The sequence below is a fragment of the Rhipicephalus sanguineus genome, chromosome 10, assembly GCF_013339695.2.
Source record: "Rhipicephalus sanguineus isolate Rsan-2018 chromosome 10, BIME_Rsan_1.4, whole genome shotgun sequence".
Lineage (NCBI taxonomy): Eukaryota > Metazoa > Arthropoda > Arachnida > Ixodida > Ixodidae > Rhipicephalus > Rhipicephalus sanguineus.
In genome coordinates, this window is record NC_051185.1 from 22,873,714 (window position 1) to 22,891,473 (window position 17,760).

Consider the following 17,760-nt stretch of genomic DNA (forward strand, 5'->3'; position numbering starts at 1 on the left):
CTTTGGATTAGAAACATCAGACGCAGCAAATGGACCCCGACCGACTACTCCGTGTTATGCGAGTGACGTACTTAAGTATTCATTCTAAAAAGACAGGGCGTGCAAACACGGACACAAGAAAGAAGTCAGGACACCACAAACGCCGACTAACAACTTAAGAGACGCACAACGGCTGAAAAGAAAGAAGGCACGAAAGCTTATCTGCGCATGCCCATGCAACAGGCGAACCTATCAATCCGGCACGCGTGGCGGTCTACATGGAAGATAACTGTTAAGGCATTTGATTTCATCTTTATGCAAGTTAAAGCATGGCATATCGAGAATAGTGGTAGCGCATGCGTGGGCCAACCGTCGATTAACTTGCACAACTTGCATATATATATATATATATATACCTTGTAGATATATGAACGTTCGGGTTTTCGTACGTGTGGCAGACGAAACGTCAATCCATTTGACAACAGCAGGTCGGCGTTCTGCCATTACGATTTTTTAAGGCGAGATTGTGTACCATATGCCAACGCTCCTATAATCGAACGGTATAACACTGTACGTCAGATGATCGCGGTCAGAGGAGGGACCCTAAAGGCAAATAACAAGTCGATGTGGTTCGTTGAAATAGCATTCCAGCAGCCTCGTACTTCTTGTTTCATGCCAAAGAAATGCTTAGGTTGGAAGAAAATCACGTTTTAATGTCCCGCACACCGTTAGCGCACTTTCAAACCGCCCGCATCCTCGAACGACCTTATGCCGTAGCGTTCGCCGTGCGCGCACTGCCCGGCTGCTGGCTCAGCGGAGCAACGCCCCTTTGGTCAACTTTGATTGGCCCAGAGGGCTGCTACGGCCTCTCTGATTGGCTTAAAATGCCGCCATTACAAATTTTACAACATGGCGGAATTCGACAGTGTCCGGAATAGCACCTCGGAGCGCATCCCGGCGAAGACTGAACTTGCGTCGTTGTCAAGAGTAAGATCAAGTTATTTTTTGCATGAATCAGACCAAAATGCCTCATCAAACACGAAAATAGACCGTCGACGTAGGCTCATGCGTGCGTTTGTATGTGCGCGTATATGTAAAATTGAAAAATTTCGAGGGGGCTTGCAAACCCCCCACCTCTAGCTACGGTAGTGCATTTAGTGTCCCTTTGACATTGCGCGATGGCGGCACGCTCATAGGTTCGCTAAAGTCGCCTTAATAAGCCATTACGGTAATATGACAGTCAAAATGCGCACGCGAACAGGCTTAAAGCCTCATCGCGCAGCTGTTGCGATAAAGCCCTGGAAAGCTTTACAACCTCACCCCCCTCCCTACACCAAAACCCTGCCCTAATCCTTATGGCTTGATCACCTGACCGCTTGGCTAAGAGAAGCCGTTCTTGAGACAGGTGCAAGCAACACGCATACGAGAAGCCCCTGCTGTGAGGTGCTCGCTCGCGCTCTGCGAAGCATGCCTTAATTGCTCAGGCCTAATTGCCAAATCGTGACCGAGAGGCTACCGCCTGTTCGCGAAAAGCGCGAGAACGCTCGGTGCTCGCAAGCCCAGAGTTACTAGCCGAGGGCGCGCGCGCGCACGTGTATTTTACACCCGACCACGACTCGCTCGCCCACTTCCGAAACGACATGTTGATGTTGGCGATCGTCGCCGATATCAGCGCGCACGTAAAAAGAAAAGGATCCGTTCCGTGCGCGGAGACCTCCATTAGAAGGGGGAGGGGGGGGGGGGGGACAGAGGCATGTTACTGCTCCCCCTCTGTCGAGCCAAAAGATAACGAGCTTCGCAATGGATGGAAAAAAGAAAAAAAAGAAAAGACAAAATAACTGAAGCATTGACGTGCTTCTAATAACAACGTGCCTTTGGTCCACAGCTTTCCAGGGGGAAGGTGCGGCCTCAAGCGTAAAAATTGGAAGTAAACAGTTCTTGGAATGCAACATCAAATGCCTTATGCCGACATTACCACCAAAGCCCTGCGCGGTCCATAATCCTACACTTCAAACAATGCCGGTGCAGGTCCGCCTTGCTGAACGTACGGGGCATACTTGGCACCGCCTTACGATGACTAGAGAAAAAAAGGGCGCCCCCCCTCCCCCTCCTTTTCCGTCCTCTGCGGTTACTCCTATAACCATTGTCAAAGAATGACGTCCTCTCCGTTAGGCCACTGCAAGAATGCAGCTTAGGTTTTTCTTTACCACTGTACAACCGAACTGCCATCCATTAATCTACTAGCACCACGATGCACAATTTATGGCAACGAACAGGCTAGGCTTGTGAAGTCGTCGCAATTAGCTGCCAGTCTGTCGTGGAAGTCAATTGCCTCTTCCGTCTCTCCTTCCCACGCGGAAAGGCCTTTAGTATAGTGGCGTGACTCTTTCTAATTAGAACCCGCCTCCCAGACACCTCCTAAACAAGGATTCGTCACGTGATCAAACCGCCACCAACTAGACGACGGCCGAAGAAGCCTCGATTTATGATCGGTGGCCAAAGCCTACTGGCCTGCAGGAGTCAAATGGGGCTTCAACGTGCAAAGCCGGAAAACCCTTTCCCTCGTGGACAGGTGCGTGAGCCATCCGTCGCGTAGGTGTCAAGACTGGTTTTGATGCATCGTGGCCCCTTGACGAGGCTTGATCTTAAGTCATGTCCGAACCCCGTACTCTGAGCTCTGAGCCACAATCCTGTAAGCCGTCGATTTGTGGCGCGTGCGCAGTGGGTGCCTTGGCGGTGTACCCTTTGATGCGGACAGCTGGCGCGACGCAGCAGGTGCGTCTACGCCCATGTGGCTTTGCATGTGTGCCGTGTTCAACGACGCAAATACGGAACAACGTAACTAACACTCGTTAGACGTAGGTACTATGCGTTGTCAACCAACAGCTGACATTTTCTTTAAGAGAACTAGGTGTATGTACAGTCGGCATGGGCGTAGCCAGGGGGGGTTCAAACCCCCCCGAAATTTTTCAGTTTTGCTTGCGTATATATACACGCGCACATACAAACGCACGCACGAACATACATAAAGTATGGTTGAACCCCCCCCCCCCCGAAAAAAATTTCTGGCTACGCCCCTGACAGTCGGCCACAAAATAATACGGACCACGCAAGCGCGTGGAGAAGTTGCCGTCTGCGCCATCTAGTGGCGAGCCGTTCGCTTTCGAGAGCAGATTGCTCTGCGGATCGCTCGGCCAGAGCTAAGCTCCCTCTGTGCATTCCTATGGCCACAGTTGTCTATTTGGCAAGACAACGCCCTAAATGAGCACCGCAACGTTAAAAGCACGTGTCTGAAATGCCCGTTTCCTGGAGTGATACATTTCAAAGGAAATTTCCGGAGCCCTCTACTACGGCGTCTCTCAAAATCACATCGAGGTTTCGGGACGTGAAACCGCAACAATTATTATTATTATTATTATTATTATTATTATTATTATTATTATTATTATTATTATTATTATTATTATTATTATTATTATTATTATTATTATTATTATTATTATGCATTTAATAAGGTAGAACTAACTGGGCTATCTGCCTTTGTATGCGAATTCAAACGTTCAACAACATTAAACATGTTAACGTAAATTTATTCAACATTCTTCAGCGACGTAGCCAGCTGGCATTTCCCTTGCGTCGAAGCGCAACGTACGAGAGATGTCGGTGTAATTACGCCATTTTGTGTGCATACGCAAAGGGAGAGAAAACAGCGGAATCGGGCTGTCACAAATACGACCCAGTATCGGCCTTTCAACGAGGCCTCTGAAGGAAAGCCGCTCAGGTGTCTCGCCTTCACACGTGAAACCCGATGCGCCAGTTTTAAATCCTAAGTTAAAGCGACAACCCTAACAAACTGACGGACAGCTTGAATGCGATGCATGGACCGGAGTTTGGAAAGCGTGAAAAAGATGGCTCGAAGGCGTCGAAATGTTTATCCTGCGTTGATTGTGAGGGGCAGGTTTTCATTCCCCCCTCCCCACCCCACTCCAAAAATTTTCAGTTTTGCATGTGTTTATATACACGCAACAGACAAACGTACGCACGAACTTAATACATAAAGTATGGCTGAACACGCCCGTGAAAAATATTTCTGGCTATGCCACTTGTTTTCTTGCGTCATTACAATGCGGGTGTGCTCGGGCAAAAAGTTAAAATCCATTCACTTGAGAGCGGCCGAGTCGGCCGCCATATACCTGGCATACAACAAAGAGCATGTGTTGGAGCATGCTAGAATTTGTTCGTAGCTCCCTGGAAAACTGTTCGTACAACAAGCCATACCTCGGACAGAATAGTTTGCTTTATGTGCGCCAGCGTTTCGCGCTAACGAAAGGCTTCTCCGCCACGCACGTGACGGTTCTCTCTTGACGCTGGCATTGCAGTTATGCGGAGAGCCGCAGCCCAATACGCCAGCCAATCGGCCAGCTACGAAAAACAACCGAAACAAATGGAGTGAAAACTCAGCTTGCCTCTTTTAACTTCCTACAAGCCTGGTTGCGGTTAATGATGCATTACATTATTCGCTATCATGGGGCCTAAACGAAACCTCGAGAGAACAACAGAACTTGGTGCAAAGAAGCGTCGCCCCGAAGAGGAACGAAGCTTCCATGTGTTGTGAAACGAATATTCGCTGTGTAGAGATTCCGATAGTTTACGTTCGATCTGCTGCCGTTTTTTTTATTGAGGCGAATACATTAGATGACTCATTAAACGCGAAAAGAGAGCGCTGGCGTCAACGCGAGTGATAAGCAAAAAAAAAATCATCACGCGATGACGTCATCATATGACATCCTCATGACGTCACAGGTCTCCAATATTCGTGACGTCATCATAAAGTCAGTGTGACGTCACATAACGCGAGATCACACGATGCCATCATCACATATTACATCGCCGCTTGGTCGCAGGTGGGCCGATCCTGGAGGCACTGCAAAACCGCGTGATGCGTCGAAAGCTTCCAATGGCTCCGATCCCGGAGGCCGTGCAAAGCCACTTTGAGTGCAGAAAGCTTTCAGGGGGGGGGGGTGAATAATTCCATCGACTCAGAAGAGAAACAAGATGCCTTTCGCGTTCGAGTCATCTTAGGCAGATGCACAAGAGATCATGTGACTTTTTTTTATTTGGTTCTCCGCCTTAGCGACGTCCATATATAGAGCCGCAGCTATTGAGGTGTGGATGCGCGCGGCCACCTCGGCTCTCTTCAAAAGCAGTAACACAGCGGGGTGAGGTTTTTCGCTGCGGACAGCCCATAAAAACAGCGTTTTCTTTTTACTAACGCACTCAGAGACCGCGTGCACCCGTGTCTGAATTTAAAAAGCAGGCATAGCTTTAGTCTTTCCGCCCACTTTAAAGCGTGAAACACGTGGGCCTGCTAAATGCCACTCTATCACACTGTTTTTCCGTTAATTCGCACCACTAAACACTTCCGGGAATCTTTGAACGCAAAATGAGCAAGCGTCTCCGCTAGGCAGCGCGGCCGCGCCGTTGCTCCGCGCAGCGACGGTATGGTAAAAGGCGGCGCCCGGGCCGCGCGACGTATCTGGCAAGGAATCTCCGGCGAATGCAAAGGCTGAGCGTGCCGAGATGGCTGCATAATAGTTGCATGTGCGCCAGGCCCGTAGCCAGGAACGTCTTTCGGGGGGGGGGGGGGGGGCACTTGTCGAAGGCCTTGAGTATTTCAGAAAAACACCTATTTTCATTATTTATTTTCGGTAAAACAATCAATATTTCAGGGGCGGGCGGCGGGGAAGCCATGCCCCCCCCCCCCCCCCCCCGAGCTATGGGAGTGCTGTGCGCCATATCTGGGCGCCTAATGTTGGTGATCACGTTATCTCAAAGCGAGAACCGACGCGATGCGCTTGCTAACTTCTCTTTGCTCTTTTTTGCAACGCCAGTGTTGTAACAGATACAGCATGTGTTTGCAGTCATCGAATGAGACGTATTTACGTTTGCATGTGCTCGCGCGACAGTGTGCTCGTTAACCTAATTAATTAGCGAACGTCCACTGCAAAGCCTCACACGGTCCCTTAACGCATTTGCCTAAGGCGACTCGAAGGCGAAAGCCATCTTCTTTTTCATTATGAAACACACAGCGCAAGTATACGAGCAGGACACAGAAAGGGAACACACATCACTGTTGTGTGCTCCCTTTCTGTGTCCTGGTCGCATACTTTCGCTGTGTGTTTCATAATGCTTCACCAACAAGCCCAAGTTCGCTCTGTTCTTTTTCTTCTCGGTCGATGGATTGATTCCCCCCTCCCCATGAAAGCTATCAGCACCAAACGTGGCTTTGCACTGCCTCCGGGATCAGCGCCCATTTGACCAAGCTACGATGCCATGTAATGACGTTATCATGTGAAGTCGCAAATTTTGGCGGCCTGTGACGTCACGATGACGTCATATGGTGACGTCATCTCGTGATGCTGATTTTTCGCGTCACTCGTGTTGAAGACGACGGTCACTTTTCGCGTTTGATGAGTCATCTAAGGACTTTCGCTTTAAAGAGGCCCTATAACACTTTTTCAGCGTGGTCAGAAAACGCTGCCGATCGGTAGTCGAGGCTCCAGAGAACACGCGAGCCAAACATTATAGCGTAGCACGCGGCCCGGAATTCACCATTAATTTTCGTAGTCAGCTAGAAAGCGTTCCCTCTTCTTTCTACAAATGATGCCGTATACCCAAGTGACCACGCCATATACCCAGAGTCCACGGCCATTGGCTGATTTGAGCATCGTGAGCTGCATAGTTACCGCGTTCGCCGCATGGTGCCACCACATGTCCGCGCGCGCGCGCGCGATCACGCTGAAAGTAAGCCGCGCGATCGAAAAAAAAAGAAAAAAGAAAGTTCTCAATCAAGGTCGTGGCGCGCGCTTACGAGTGGACGTAGCTTCCTGCCCCCTTGTCATCTCCCTCCCTGCGTAGCTTTCAGCGCGCTCGCTGGTACGAAAGGAGAGAGAGAGCGCTTGAAGCGTGGCACAAATCCCTGTAACTCCGCTCGTACTTGACGGATTCTAAAAATGTTTGCGGCAGTCGACTCGTGAGGCATTAAGCTCTTTTAATGAAGCCATTCGACGATTTACTTGGAAAAGTGTTGTTGGGCCCCTTTAATAAATAGGTCTGATTAAACTACGGGTCTCTGGTGTCGTCGTCTAATGCGTTGCCGTCGCCGTCAACGTTTCGGCCTTTCGTGTGCGAATCTGACTTCTTTCGGCACCAATGCTTCCATCGCTTCTCAAGAACTAATCTACACACCCCTGACCACTCTACGTCGCTCCCATCAGCTCCTCAAGCTCGGTGAATTGTGGGGAAGACTCCCATAATACGATTACGATCTCACACGCCTTCTCGTCACGTCTCAGCTGTCCGGTCGGCCCGGTCAATTAAGCGACGCTCATTTGCAAATAGCACGCGCGGAGGATATCCGATTGCGACTCCTGCCGTCTCAGCAGAGGAGACGCGAGAAGGAGAGAGGGTTACGGTGATCTATGTAACGCTCTCCGGAGAGGTTAGAGAGGAGGAGGAAGAGGATGCGAAGCTAGTGAGGTAGCGGCTCCACGTAGAGAGAGAGAGAGGGAGAGGTCGGATCACGACCGAAAAATCGACGGCGAAGTTTGCGGGCGCGCGCGCCCAGCAGGCAAGCAGCAGGCGGCGCGCGCGTGTGTAGGTGGGCTGCTCTGGCGGCAGAGCTAGGCATTTTCGCTTGCCGCTCGCTCCGCGTGAGAGGCTCGGCTTTTGCAGGGGGCGACGAACGAAACTGATGTGGCTGTCGCAGGCGCCGCGGCTGCGTCTCCGTCAGCGGAAGCAGCGCGAACCAACGACGAGCCGCGGCGGTGGAGGAGCGCGGTGCCAATCGCATGCCTGATTTGCTGCTGCTGCTGCCAGCTTCGTACCGTTGTGCTCTTCTTCATCTCGTTGTTGTTATTGTTGTTGTTGGCGTTGTTGTTTCGGCCCGCCGCTGCTTGTCTGTCCACCACCTCTTCGGTTGTTGGCGGAGCATCTTGAAGAAGGGGTCAGCAGAGCATAAAGGAGAAGCCGCCGGCTCGGGGATTCACTCGACACTGTGGTCATCGCTTCGCCACTTAGGTCACCGAGGTGAGTGTACGTTTTTTTTCCCCTCGTGGTCATTGGAATGGCCAGAGGGGTGGAAGAGGGGGGCCCACTCCCACACTAAACTTTTTCAAATTTGGAAATTTTCATTCACGGCGATGCACTGTCGATTTGAGCAGAACTTTAGCTAGGGATACAATTGGCTAATGGACAAATGCATCCATAAAGGGTAGTTCAATCCCGCCCTATCCCTTAAAAAATGGCTGGCTACGCCCCTGCCCACGGCAATCCGCTTTCGATTCGCCCAGAACTTTAGCGTAGAGCGACAGTTGGCTGACGGACTCATAGATTCGTAAACTGGCGTGAAGCAATTACGGAGTCACAAACTTCACCAAAGAAGAGAAACCTACTCGCACCGAATTGTTCTTTTTTATTCTTATTGCGACATAGACTTGCCCTTAAGGCATAACATTTTGTGTGTAGACGTGTGTGTGTGTCCTAATACTGGTGCTGTGTATGAATTGAAGCAGTGTCTTGTGCAATCTGTTATCATGTATCCAGCAATCAAGGCACTGTTCCCCCTGAGGAGAACTTGAGGCAATCAATTTTCTTCATTCGTTTTATTGTCAGAGATATTTTCTAATTTTCAAAAAAAGAACTTAGAGATAGCACTCGGCCTACTGACTATATTTGATTGCTCCAAATTTGCTTTTTTTTCTTTTCAATATATTTTTTTGGGGGAGGGGAGGAGGGGGGTAGCTTGACTCTTGGGCACAGTGACAGAAAGATTGGCGAACACCTGACAGTTCGCGCCCCGTGCGTGGCTTTTATTGTGGCTTTAATTCAGTTCTTGTCTTTGTTAGTTCGACGCCATTACGCATGCGATTAAAGCACATCTTGTCTGCCAACATATGGACTACACATCTTGATTGACATGGACATGGGCCCATGCCAATGAAGGTATGCAGTTTACGTAGAAATTGGTGTGGGCAAAGCATGTAGCCCCAAGAGAAGATGGCTGCTGGTCATTAAGAGTAACAGACTGGATATTACAAGAGAAGGCAAGCACGCAAGGGGGAGGCAGAAAGTTAGATGGACAGATGAGATCAAGAAGTTTTGCGGGCATAACGTGACAGCAGCAAGCACAGGACCGGGTTGATTGGCGAAACATGGGAGAGGCCTTTGCCCTGCAGTGGGCGTAGTCAGGATGATGATGGTGATGATGATGATGATGATGATGATGATGATGGGGTTTGCTGACGTCACACATCGCCTTCACCGACAGGGACGTGCGTCGAGCCCATGACGTCCGGCCTGTGGACACCAGGGTGAAACTCTTGGGCATTTACCGATGGAATGCTCAGCGTTACCACAGTTGTGGCAGTGTCTTGCTAAGCAAATTCCAACCCAATCATTCTTCGAACAGTGCTGAATGGTTTCTTGTCTTCGAATGGTAATACATCGACCCATGTAGGTGTGCGGCTCGTAAGACTGTGCTGGAATTCTCATCTTCCACTGGTTTATAGACGCCCGCACATCTGTTGTTCGCGCTTTGCGCGTGATGTAATGTGTTGCGGTGTGCGTTAATTCCTCTCCTGTTTAGCGACACGCACACCGAGCGACACTTTTCTTTCTCTTACTAATTTCGCTAAAACTGTTATATAATGTTCGCGAAACCTTCTGCTACTACCAGTACCTTGACTGAGTGGTTCGAGACACCCAGGCAGGGATTGGTAGGTAGAGGGCTTCAACCTCGACACGAGTTGGCATTCTAGTGAGCGTGTAGTCTAGACGCATGGTCCTGGTTGTCGCTTCCGAGGAACTGGGCCGATATACCGGTGGGACTTGTAAGAATTTGGCCGTGGCGGTGAAATGCACCAGTGTTGTCACTTCAAGGAGGCAATACTGCGGTTAACCGCGCCGTCGTACGGCCGTAACCCGGTGACTGTCCGGTCGACGTTTGCTGGGGACGTGGGAGTGGATGCGGAGGACTCGAAGTCCCACTTTGATCGCTTTCATATTTTTTGCATATTGGCTCCTGCAATGTTCTCTACAACCGCTCGATATATAAAGGTCCTGAAACCTTCTCCTACTACCAGTACCTTGACTGAGTGGTTCGAGACACCTAGGCAGGGATTGGTAGGTAGAGGGCTTCAACCTCGGCACGAGTTGGCATTCTAGTGAGCGTGTAGTCTAGACGCATGGTCCTGGTTGTCGCTTCCGAGGAACTGGGCCGATATACCGGTGGGACTTGTAAGAATTTGGCCGTGGCGGTGAAATGCACCAGTGTTGTCACTTCAAGGAGGCAATACTGCGGTTAACCGCGCCGTCGTACGGCCGTAACCCGGTGACTGTCCGGTCGACGTTTGCTGGGGACGTGGGAGTGGATGCGGAGGACTCGAAGTCCCACTTTGATCGCTTTCATATTTTTTTGCATATTGGCTCCTGCAATGTTCTCTACAACCGCTCGATATATAAAGGTCCTGAAACCTTCCCGTACTACCAGTAGCTTGACTGAGTGGTTCGAGACACCCAGGCAGGGATTGGTAGGCTGCGGTAGAGACTGCGTCGCTTGAACGAAGTCAATGGTCGACGACTTGATGCTAGTATGTAGGCTGGATGTGCTGCTGTATGTACAGCCAGCGTCAGAATTTTAGGGAGCACTGTAGGTCTGAGAAAAGCTTTGAATTGTGCAGAACTTTGCGACTGTATTCGGTGGAACTACACAGTACATTTTAGCGCGTTTTACAACAGGCTGGAAATCCTAAATTCAACGCTCACTGCCGAAGCAGCCGGAATATTCAGCTTTTTTTTTCTTTCATCTCGCGTTCTCTAAACTTCTGATGCGGACTGTACAAGAGTATGTCTATGGCTTCGGCAAATGCTGCTTGAGTAAATGGTAAGAATTCGTCGAATAAGGAGACCGCTGTAGTGAACCTTTCGACAAGGCGTCTCAGGTTGATGTTTCGATTGCCGACCGCTTTGGCCTCGTTCCGATGGAAGGCAAGGACATGTGCAGCTTTCGTCACTTTCGTTTTAAGTTGTTTTCAAGTCAAAGAATAAAATTTAACTGGGACGGCATGTCAGGTATTCTCGTGCGCAACATTTCTAAGTGTGCGCATTAAAAAGTCCAACAATGTCGACACCGCGCCGCATCTTTACACTATAGCACCTCTCGCAACTCACCATACAATTTACGAACGTTAATTAAACTCTGTAATTAAACTTTACTTTACCCTCACACACTTAATTTCTTTGCGCTCTGAAGATAAATAGTGCTTCGAGCGAGTAAAACGAGAACCATAAATAGCCCGTGTTCCTAGATCAACTTAAACCATTTTTATTGCATTCCAATTATTGATAGTTCGTAATATGTCAATTACTGTAATAAGCTTGCACATATAAGCCACACAAAAATATAAAAGCTTTACCATCACTCGACTAGTGATGGTAAAGTGATGGAAGTGGCGAACTAATTTCTCAACCTCATTGCCCATTTCCTCGAATTAATATAATTATTGGGGTTCAACGTCCCAAAACCACGATATGATTATGAGAGACGCCGTAGTGGAGGGCTCCGGAAATTTCGACCACCTGGGGCTCTTTAACGTGCACCTAATTCTAAGTAGACGGACCTCAAGCATTTTCGCCTCCGTCGAAAATGCGGCCGCCACGGTTGGGATTCGATCCCGCGACCTTCCTCGAATTATTCTTTATTAAAAATTGTCCTTGAATTATGTTCCAAATGCTTTTTAGCGCGTGACACTCTCGTTTCTCTTCCAAGAACTTCCGGTCGAGTAATTACTTCCGGTTTTCCAAATATTCAGAAAAGAATCCTTGCAAAAATAAAACTGGTTCTAAATCGTTGGTCCCGGCACAAGTTAAGAATTATATTGCATATATGTGATATCAGAGCATAACTTTACTCAACATAAATGCCAAATAAATGTCAGGATAATTATTGAAGATTAATTGAATGAGTGCATTGAAAGAGTAGGCGGTTTTCTCGTGAGCAGCTGTTATCGTTGCGGCACCTGTCGGAGCAGATCTGAACGACGCTCTTCTATCTACGTGGCCTCTGGGATTTGCTTCGGCAGTGCGACGAAACACAAGGCTGACCTAAGTAATACACCAGGGCATACGAATGCCGATGCGCGAATGCCACTACCGGACACCTAAGTTAAATGGTCACCTTTAATTTTTTCGGGTAATTTCTTATCTTCCATCAATGAATTGAATACGACCGCTTTACGTAAAATTTTTATGATCACGTGTATTTCAGCTAATATTGTATGTAATCAGAAGGCCATGTAAGTTACTTTTTTTAACCGACTACATTTTTTTTTTATATATTGGTCTGTTGTAACCACTCCATTCTGTAACGCATCTGGCCCTGAGGGTGTAATGACTAATTATACTGACGTATTAAGTAAGTGAAACGAGCGTACTGTCGCCAAACTTAACGTCTTCGTTCTTTTTCTTCTTCAGCTTTAATAATAATAACAATATGTGGGGCTTTAAGTGTCAAAACCACGATATCATTACGAGGGATGTCGTAGTGGAGGGCTCCGGAAATTTCGACCATCTGGTTTTCTTTAATGTGCACTGACACTTTCTTCTTCAGCTTTGTTTGGCACGTTTCCGTTATAACCATTCTTAACTAATATCTGCAAATTGTCCCCCACCTAACCGCCCACACTGTTTTAAACTTAGGCGTGTTTAGCTGCTTCCACCACCTTTTTTCAAACACAATTCCTGAGATATTGCGTTCCGTTCCGACTGCCGGTTTTGCGTCGAAATCCCCCAGCTTCTTCGCAGGGGACGGCTGTGAAAGCACTCATCTGTTCTTCTTTTCTTTTCTTTTTTTTTTTGCGCAGCACGGCGAGGTTTCCTAGTTAGACTGCCTCTTTAGCGAAAAGCAGGTGGGAATATGAAATCCTGCGCTGCATACACGTTTATTAGTTAGTTTTCTTTTTCTTCTTGTTTTACCACGGCACCAACATTTGCATCATAAAGCTCTTCGTGCTTCGCCTTTGCTTAGCCGACCTTTCCGGTACGCCAGGCGTGAAAAACCCGTAAACTTCTGCGCGCAAAACAAACAAACAAACAAGCAAGCGAGCAACCAAAGAGCTTTTAAGCTACCTTGAAACAGAGACGCTCCCTTGAGCGTCGCCTGCAAACGTTCGTCCTCTCAAAGCTCGTATGATACACCGCGTGACATTAGATAGTCTAGGCGCAGGGTAATTACGTAATAGCATCGTCTTTACGCGCACTCTCTTTTGTTACGCGCACCTGCCGGCATTACCTACGTTTCTGTTTCTCTCGTAAGGTGTTCTGCGTACATATTAAATACGCAACACGGCGACTGAGAAACAACAGACGACGCAAGCGCTAACTATCAACTACGCTTAACCTATCTGATGAGCCAGTACCAACACGCCCAGCTGTCACTAGTTGTGTTCTGCATACCGCTCGATTTTACAAACTCCACTCTAACGGTCTTCTAGAGAGATAAATCTAATGCGGAAAGGCAGGGACGTTAACAAGAAGACAAATATCCGGTTTGCTACCCTGCACTGGGGAAAGGGTAATAGGACACAGAAATGTAACAAATAGGTGATAGGGAAAGAGATACCGTATTTATTCGAATCTAAGCCGATGTTTTTTTTTTTTCAGAAAAACCATGTGCGAAAGTGGGGGGGGGGGGGTCGGCTTAGATTCGAGTACAATGATTAAGTTTTTTTTTCTGGCCTTGTGAATTTCGGGGGTCGGCTTAGAATCGGGGCCGGCCTAGATTCGAGTAAATACGGTAAGTAGGAACACACGCACACAAGAGAATGTCATAAATGCTGAACAAGGCGGGTCGCTCGCACAAACGTCAGAAGCTCCTTATGCCAGGCAGGTGTAGTTCCTCCCCATGCCCACTGTCCAATTGCCCCGTTCCTTTTAAACAAAGTTAAATAATATTCATTCATTCATTCATTCATTCATTCATTCATTCATTCATTCATTCATTCATTCATTCATTCATTCATTCATTCATTCAGCAGCACCCTCGTCGGTTTCTGGTGTGAAGCTGGAGCTTTCAGGAATTCCAAGATGGATTGCTCAGGAACGTACATTTCTACTGAATTAAGAGAAACGTATTCCTAGTAAACATACCATTAAGAACTTTGACTCTTCTTTTATACATGTGAAAGTCACATGTGTAGCACTCTCTTTAGAGAGGCACGTTGACTCTCTTTAGAGAGTCACACTGACTCTCTTTAGAAGAGTCGTGGGACGCAGGACTTTCCAACAGATAGTCAATGTGACACTCTAAAGAGAGTGCTGCACATGCGGTTCTCACATGTCTAAAAGAAGAGTCAAAGGACACCTTTTTTTTTTCTTAGAGTGTAGCCACGTATAGTACAGTACAGCAAGGAGGTGGGAAGGAGCAGCGGGTGTGAGGAGTAGGGAGAAGAGGAGGGGAGAGGGTAACACATAGCATAGCCGTGTATAGTACAGTATAGCGAGGTTTCTGAAAGGGAAGAGATGGTGAGAAGGAGGGAAAGGAGGAAGGAAACGCCACCAGCGCCGCTGTTTCGTTTGTCTTCTCAACGCTAGTGCATAGCTGCCCCAATTTCTTTTGTCAGCTTATTAGTTAAACTTCTCGGCCTTTTTCAAGTTTTCCAAAGTCATCTGCGCGACCTATTCTGAACCCATCATCCCACAGTGTGGGCCCTTGATACCTTCTTAAGGGTCATAGTGATTATCGTAATCGTTATGAGAAACGCAGAAATATTCCGCTTATGCTAAGTGAAATCTACCCGTTCGTGCTGATTATTATCGCGAAGATGATAACTACATATCATACACATAGGAGGTTATCATAGCGTCCTCGAAAAGATAGCGCAAGCCTACAGTGTGAGATCAGTTGGGGTGACTTCGCGAAATTTAGAGAGTGAGAAGGGCAAATTGACCAAATGGACAGTGATGCGTACTTGAGAAGTTCGATAGGACCAATAGGTGATTATATTTCAAGGAGCGCATGCAAGAAATTTTATTGAACCGGATGGCCCGCGTGTGCAGTAGCTTAGCGACCTAGCTAACCACTAGCGCCACCTTCGGCGCTGTTACGACAGCACAACACCAGGCCCAGGCGAGGGCCGGGCGTTGAACTTGTGATGAAGTTCCAAGAGACGCTCATATTACAGAACTTAATTAACTTATCATACTTTACGGAATTACAAAACATGTGATACCGTACACAGGGTGTAGCCGCTGCACCCCTCCGCGGTGCCGTAAACTCCCCGTCTTACGCAACGAAATTACCGCACAGGAGCTTCATTACCTACTCGTTTAGCCAAGCACTATAGCTTCCGACAATTCGAAGATTTTTAAACAGAAGGTCAAAAGTCAAGAGATCGCATGTCGGTCAGGTGTACAAAGCAGTACACAACATAAGAGAAAAGGCTTACAGGTTCCTTTTTGCATTCGCCTAGACGACTTGAAGGCGAAAGCCGTCTTTTACTTCTCAGTCGACGTGTTGACCCTCCCTCGCTACCCCGCCCCGCCCCGCCGGGAAGCTTTTGCACCTAACGTGGTTTTGCTGCACTGCCTCCAGGATCGCAGGCACTGCAAGCTTTCTGCACCCCACAACGTTTTGCACAGCCCCCGTGATCGGTCCACCTTTGACCAAGCGACGGTGTCATGTGATAACGTTGCAAATTTTGGCGACCTGTGACGTTATCGTGACGTCATCGTGACGTCACTACGTGGTGATCATTTTTTTTTTTTGCATCACTCGTTTTGGCTCCCACGCCGTTGACGCCGCCGACGCGGGACGCCGAGGCCGACGGTCAATTTTCGCGTTTGATGAGGCATCTAAGGCTTTCGCCTAAAATAGCTGTACAAGTGAGTTAGTGCTTGGGGGCATATACAATGCTCACGTGGGGACGTTCATATCTAAATCTCCCTAATTCCCATAAGAGGCTTAGCAGAGTGTAATCTCTCACTTGGAGAAGCATCCACGCTGGGCCACACCCCCGCGGCACGTTACGGCATGCAGCACATATTCCAGAAACTGAAAGTACTATCCGCTCTGCCGGTACTCTCTGTCACATGGTTTGAATGTACTCCGTAAGGCATGCTACGAAACCGAAGACCAACGGTGGGCCCTGATAAGTCCTAACCCCACAGACAAGCTAATGCTGGTACACCGGGCATGACGAGGAGCACGGGATCATAATTTCCAAGTTTCCACCTATCTAGGGTTAAGCCAAAAGCCCGGTCATTTATTCAGACGTATCCATTTTCCTCCCTAATCACCAGCAAGCCGAGTCCCTTCGTTTCCTACCCTAATGGACTTTCTCATTTTCTTCTGGCACGGTGCGCTGTCTTATAGCGAACCACCAGCGTTGTCTGAACATCTGAACGTCGACGGGATAAGAAAGAAAAGTAACGAACAAAAATAACAATCTATATCTCGGCTTGACGTCAACGGCAATTCGGCGCCCTTTCCTCCGCCTTATGTCGTTGTAAGCCGGCGGCGCCTTTGTTCCGCCGACGAGCCGACACAAAAACACGTGCGCAGCCTCTCGTAAGCACTGTGCAGCCTTAACGCCTTTTTTGATTGCGTCGGGCTAGCAGCATACGTTCTCTAGGTCGGTTGGCAAAACTGAAAAAGAAGCAGGTCAAAGAACTTTTCCTTGTTGCTCATATAGTCACCCTGAACATACCCAGATGGCGCCGCGACACCTGCTATGCTAGTAGGCTCCCTATGCTATGCTTCTTTGTTAAGGACACTGAAAGCCTACTTGAGGAAAACAACGAATTGGGGATTAATTTATCGCACATCCGTAACGAGCTGAGGGCGCGACATAAAATTAGCGCTGCGCATAGGCGTGCGCACAGGGGGGGGGGGGGGGCAGGGGGGGGGCGACCGCTCCCCCAAGTCAACTAAGAGGGGGGGGGGGGGCGCAATATCTGCTCCATAAATTGACCCCCGTAGTCACCTAAGTGGGGGGGGGGGGGCGCTGCGACGAACCTTCGACCCCCATAATGCGGAACCCTGCGCACGCCTATGGCACTGCGAATGACTACTGAAAATTACGGATGTAAGTTTTGCTAAAGACGATTTCATTTTCGATTCACGGACGCCGCCATTTTGGGCTTATACGCGAATAATTTCTCAGTTTTTTTTTTTTTTTAATGTCGTGACGTCAAATTTACGGGGACATGAAACACCGATCGCATTCGTATAGTCTTGGTGCGCGTGAGACTACAGTGGCACCGTTCCTCTTGTTTCAGATGCGAAATGGCGCAGTTGACAGCCTAAGATTACGGCAGTTGAACGCATCCGTCAGATAGTCGATAGCGGAACGATGCAAAGTATTTGCAAAAAGTGGTGAATACCTGCGGGCATATCTTGGCCCCAGTTTTATTGCGGAGAAACCGGATATGGTATACTGCGACATATGTAAAAGGCTTGACTGCGACAGAAAACCCAACTAGATAAATGAGGAAAATGGGCTATTTGCCGCCATCTTGTGTCAAAGGGGATGCCACTAAACGCCGCTACCGTAACCATCGCCATCTTTTAAGATGCGCAACAGAAAAACCGTATGCATCGGAATCGGCCGCTCAGTCAACTGTCATCACCGACTTCAATCAATCAATCAATCAATCAATCAATCAATCAATCAATCAATCAATCAATCAATCAATCAATCAATCAATCAATCAATCAATCAATCA

At 48.3% G+C, this 17,760-nt stretch overlaps 1 protein-coding gene across 1 annotated transcript in view; it reads left to right on the forward strand.

The window, feature by feature from the left end:
• The first annotated feature begins 7,645 nt into the window (after positions 1-7,645).
• LOC119407245 (BPTI/Kunitz domain-containing protein 3) overlaps positions 7,646-17,760 on the forward strand; it is a 45,406-nt gene continuing 35,291 nt past the window's right edge. Inside the window, exon 1 of the mRNA XM_037674123.2 lies at positions 7,646-8,067. The gene's annotated coding sequence lies outside the window, so the exon portion shown is untranslated. The remainder of the gene's footprint in view (positions 8,068-17,760) is intronic.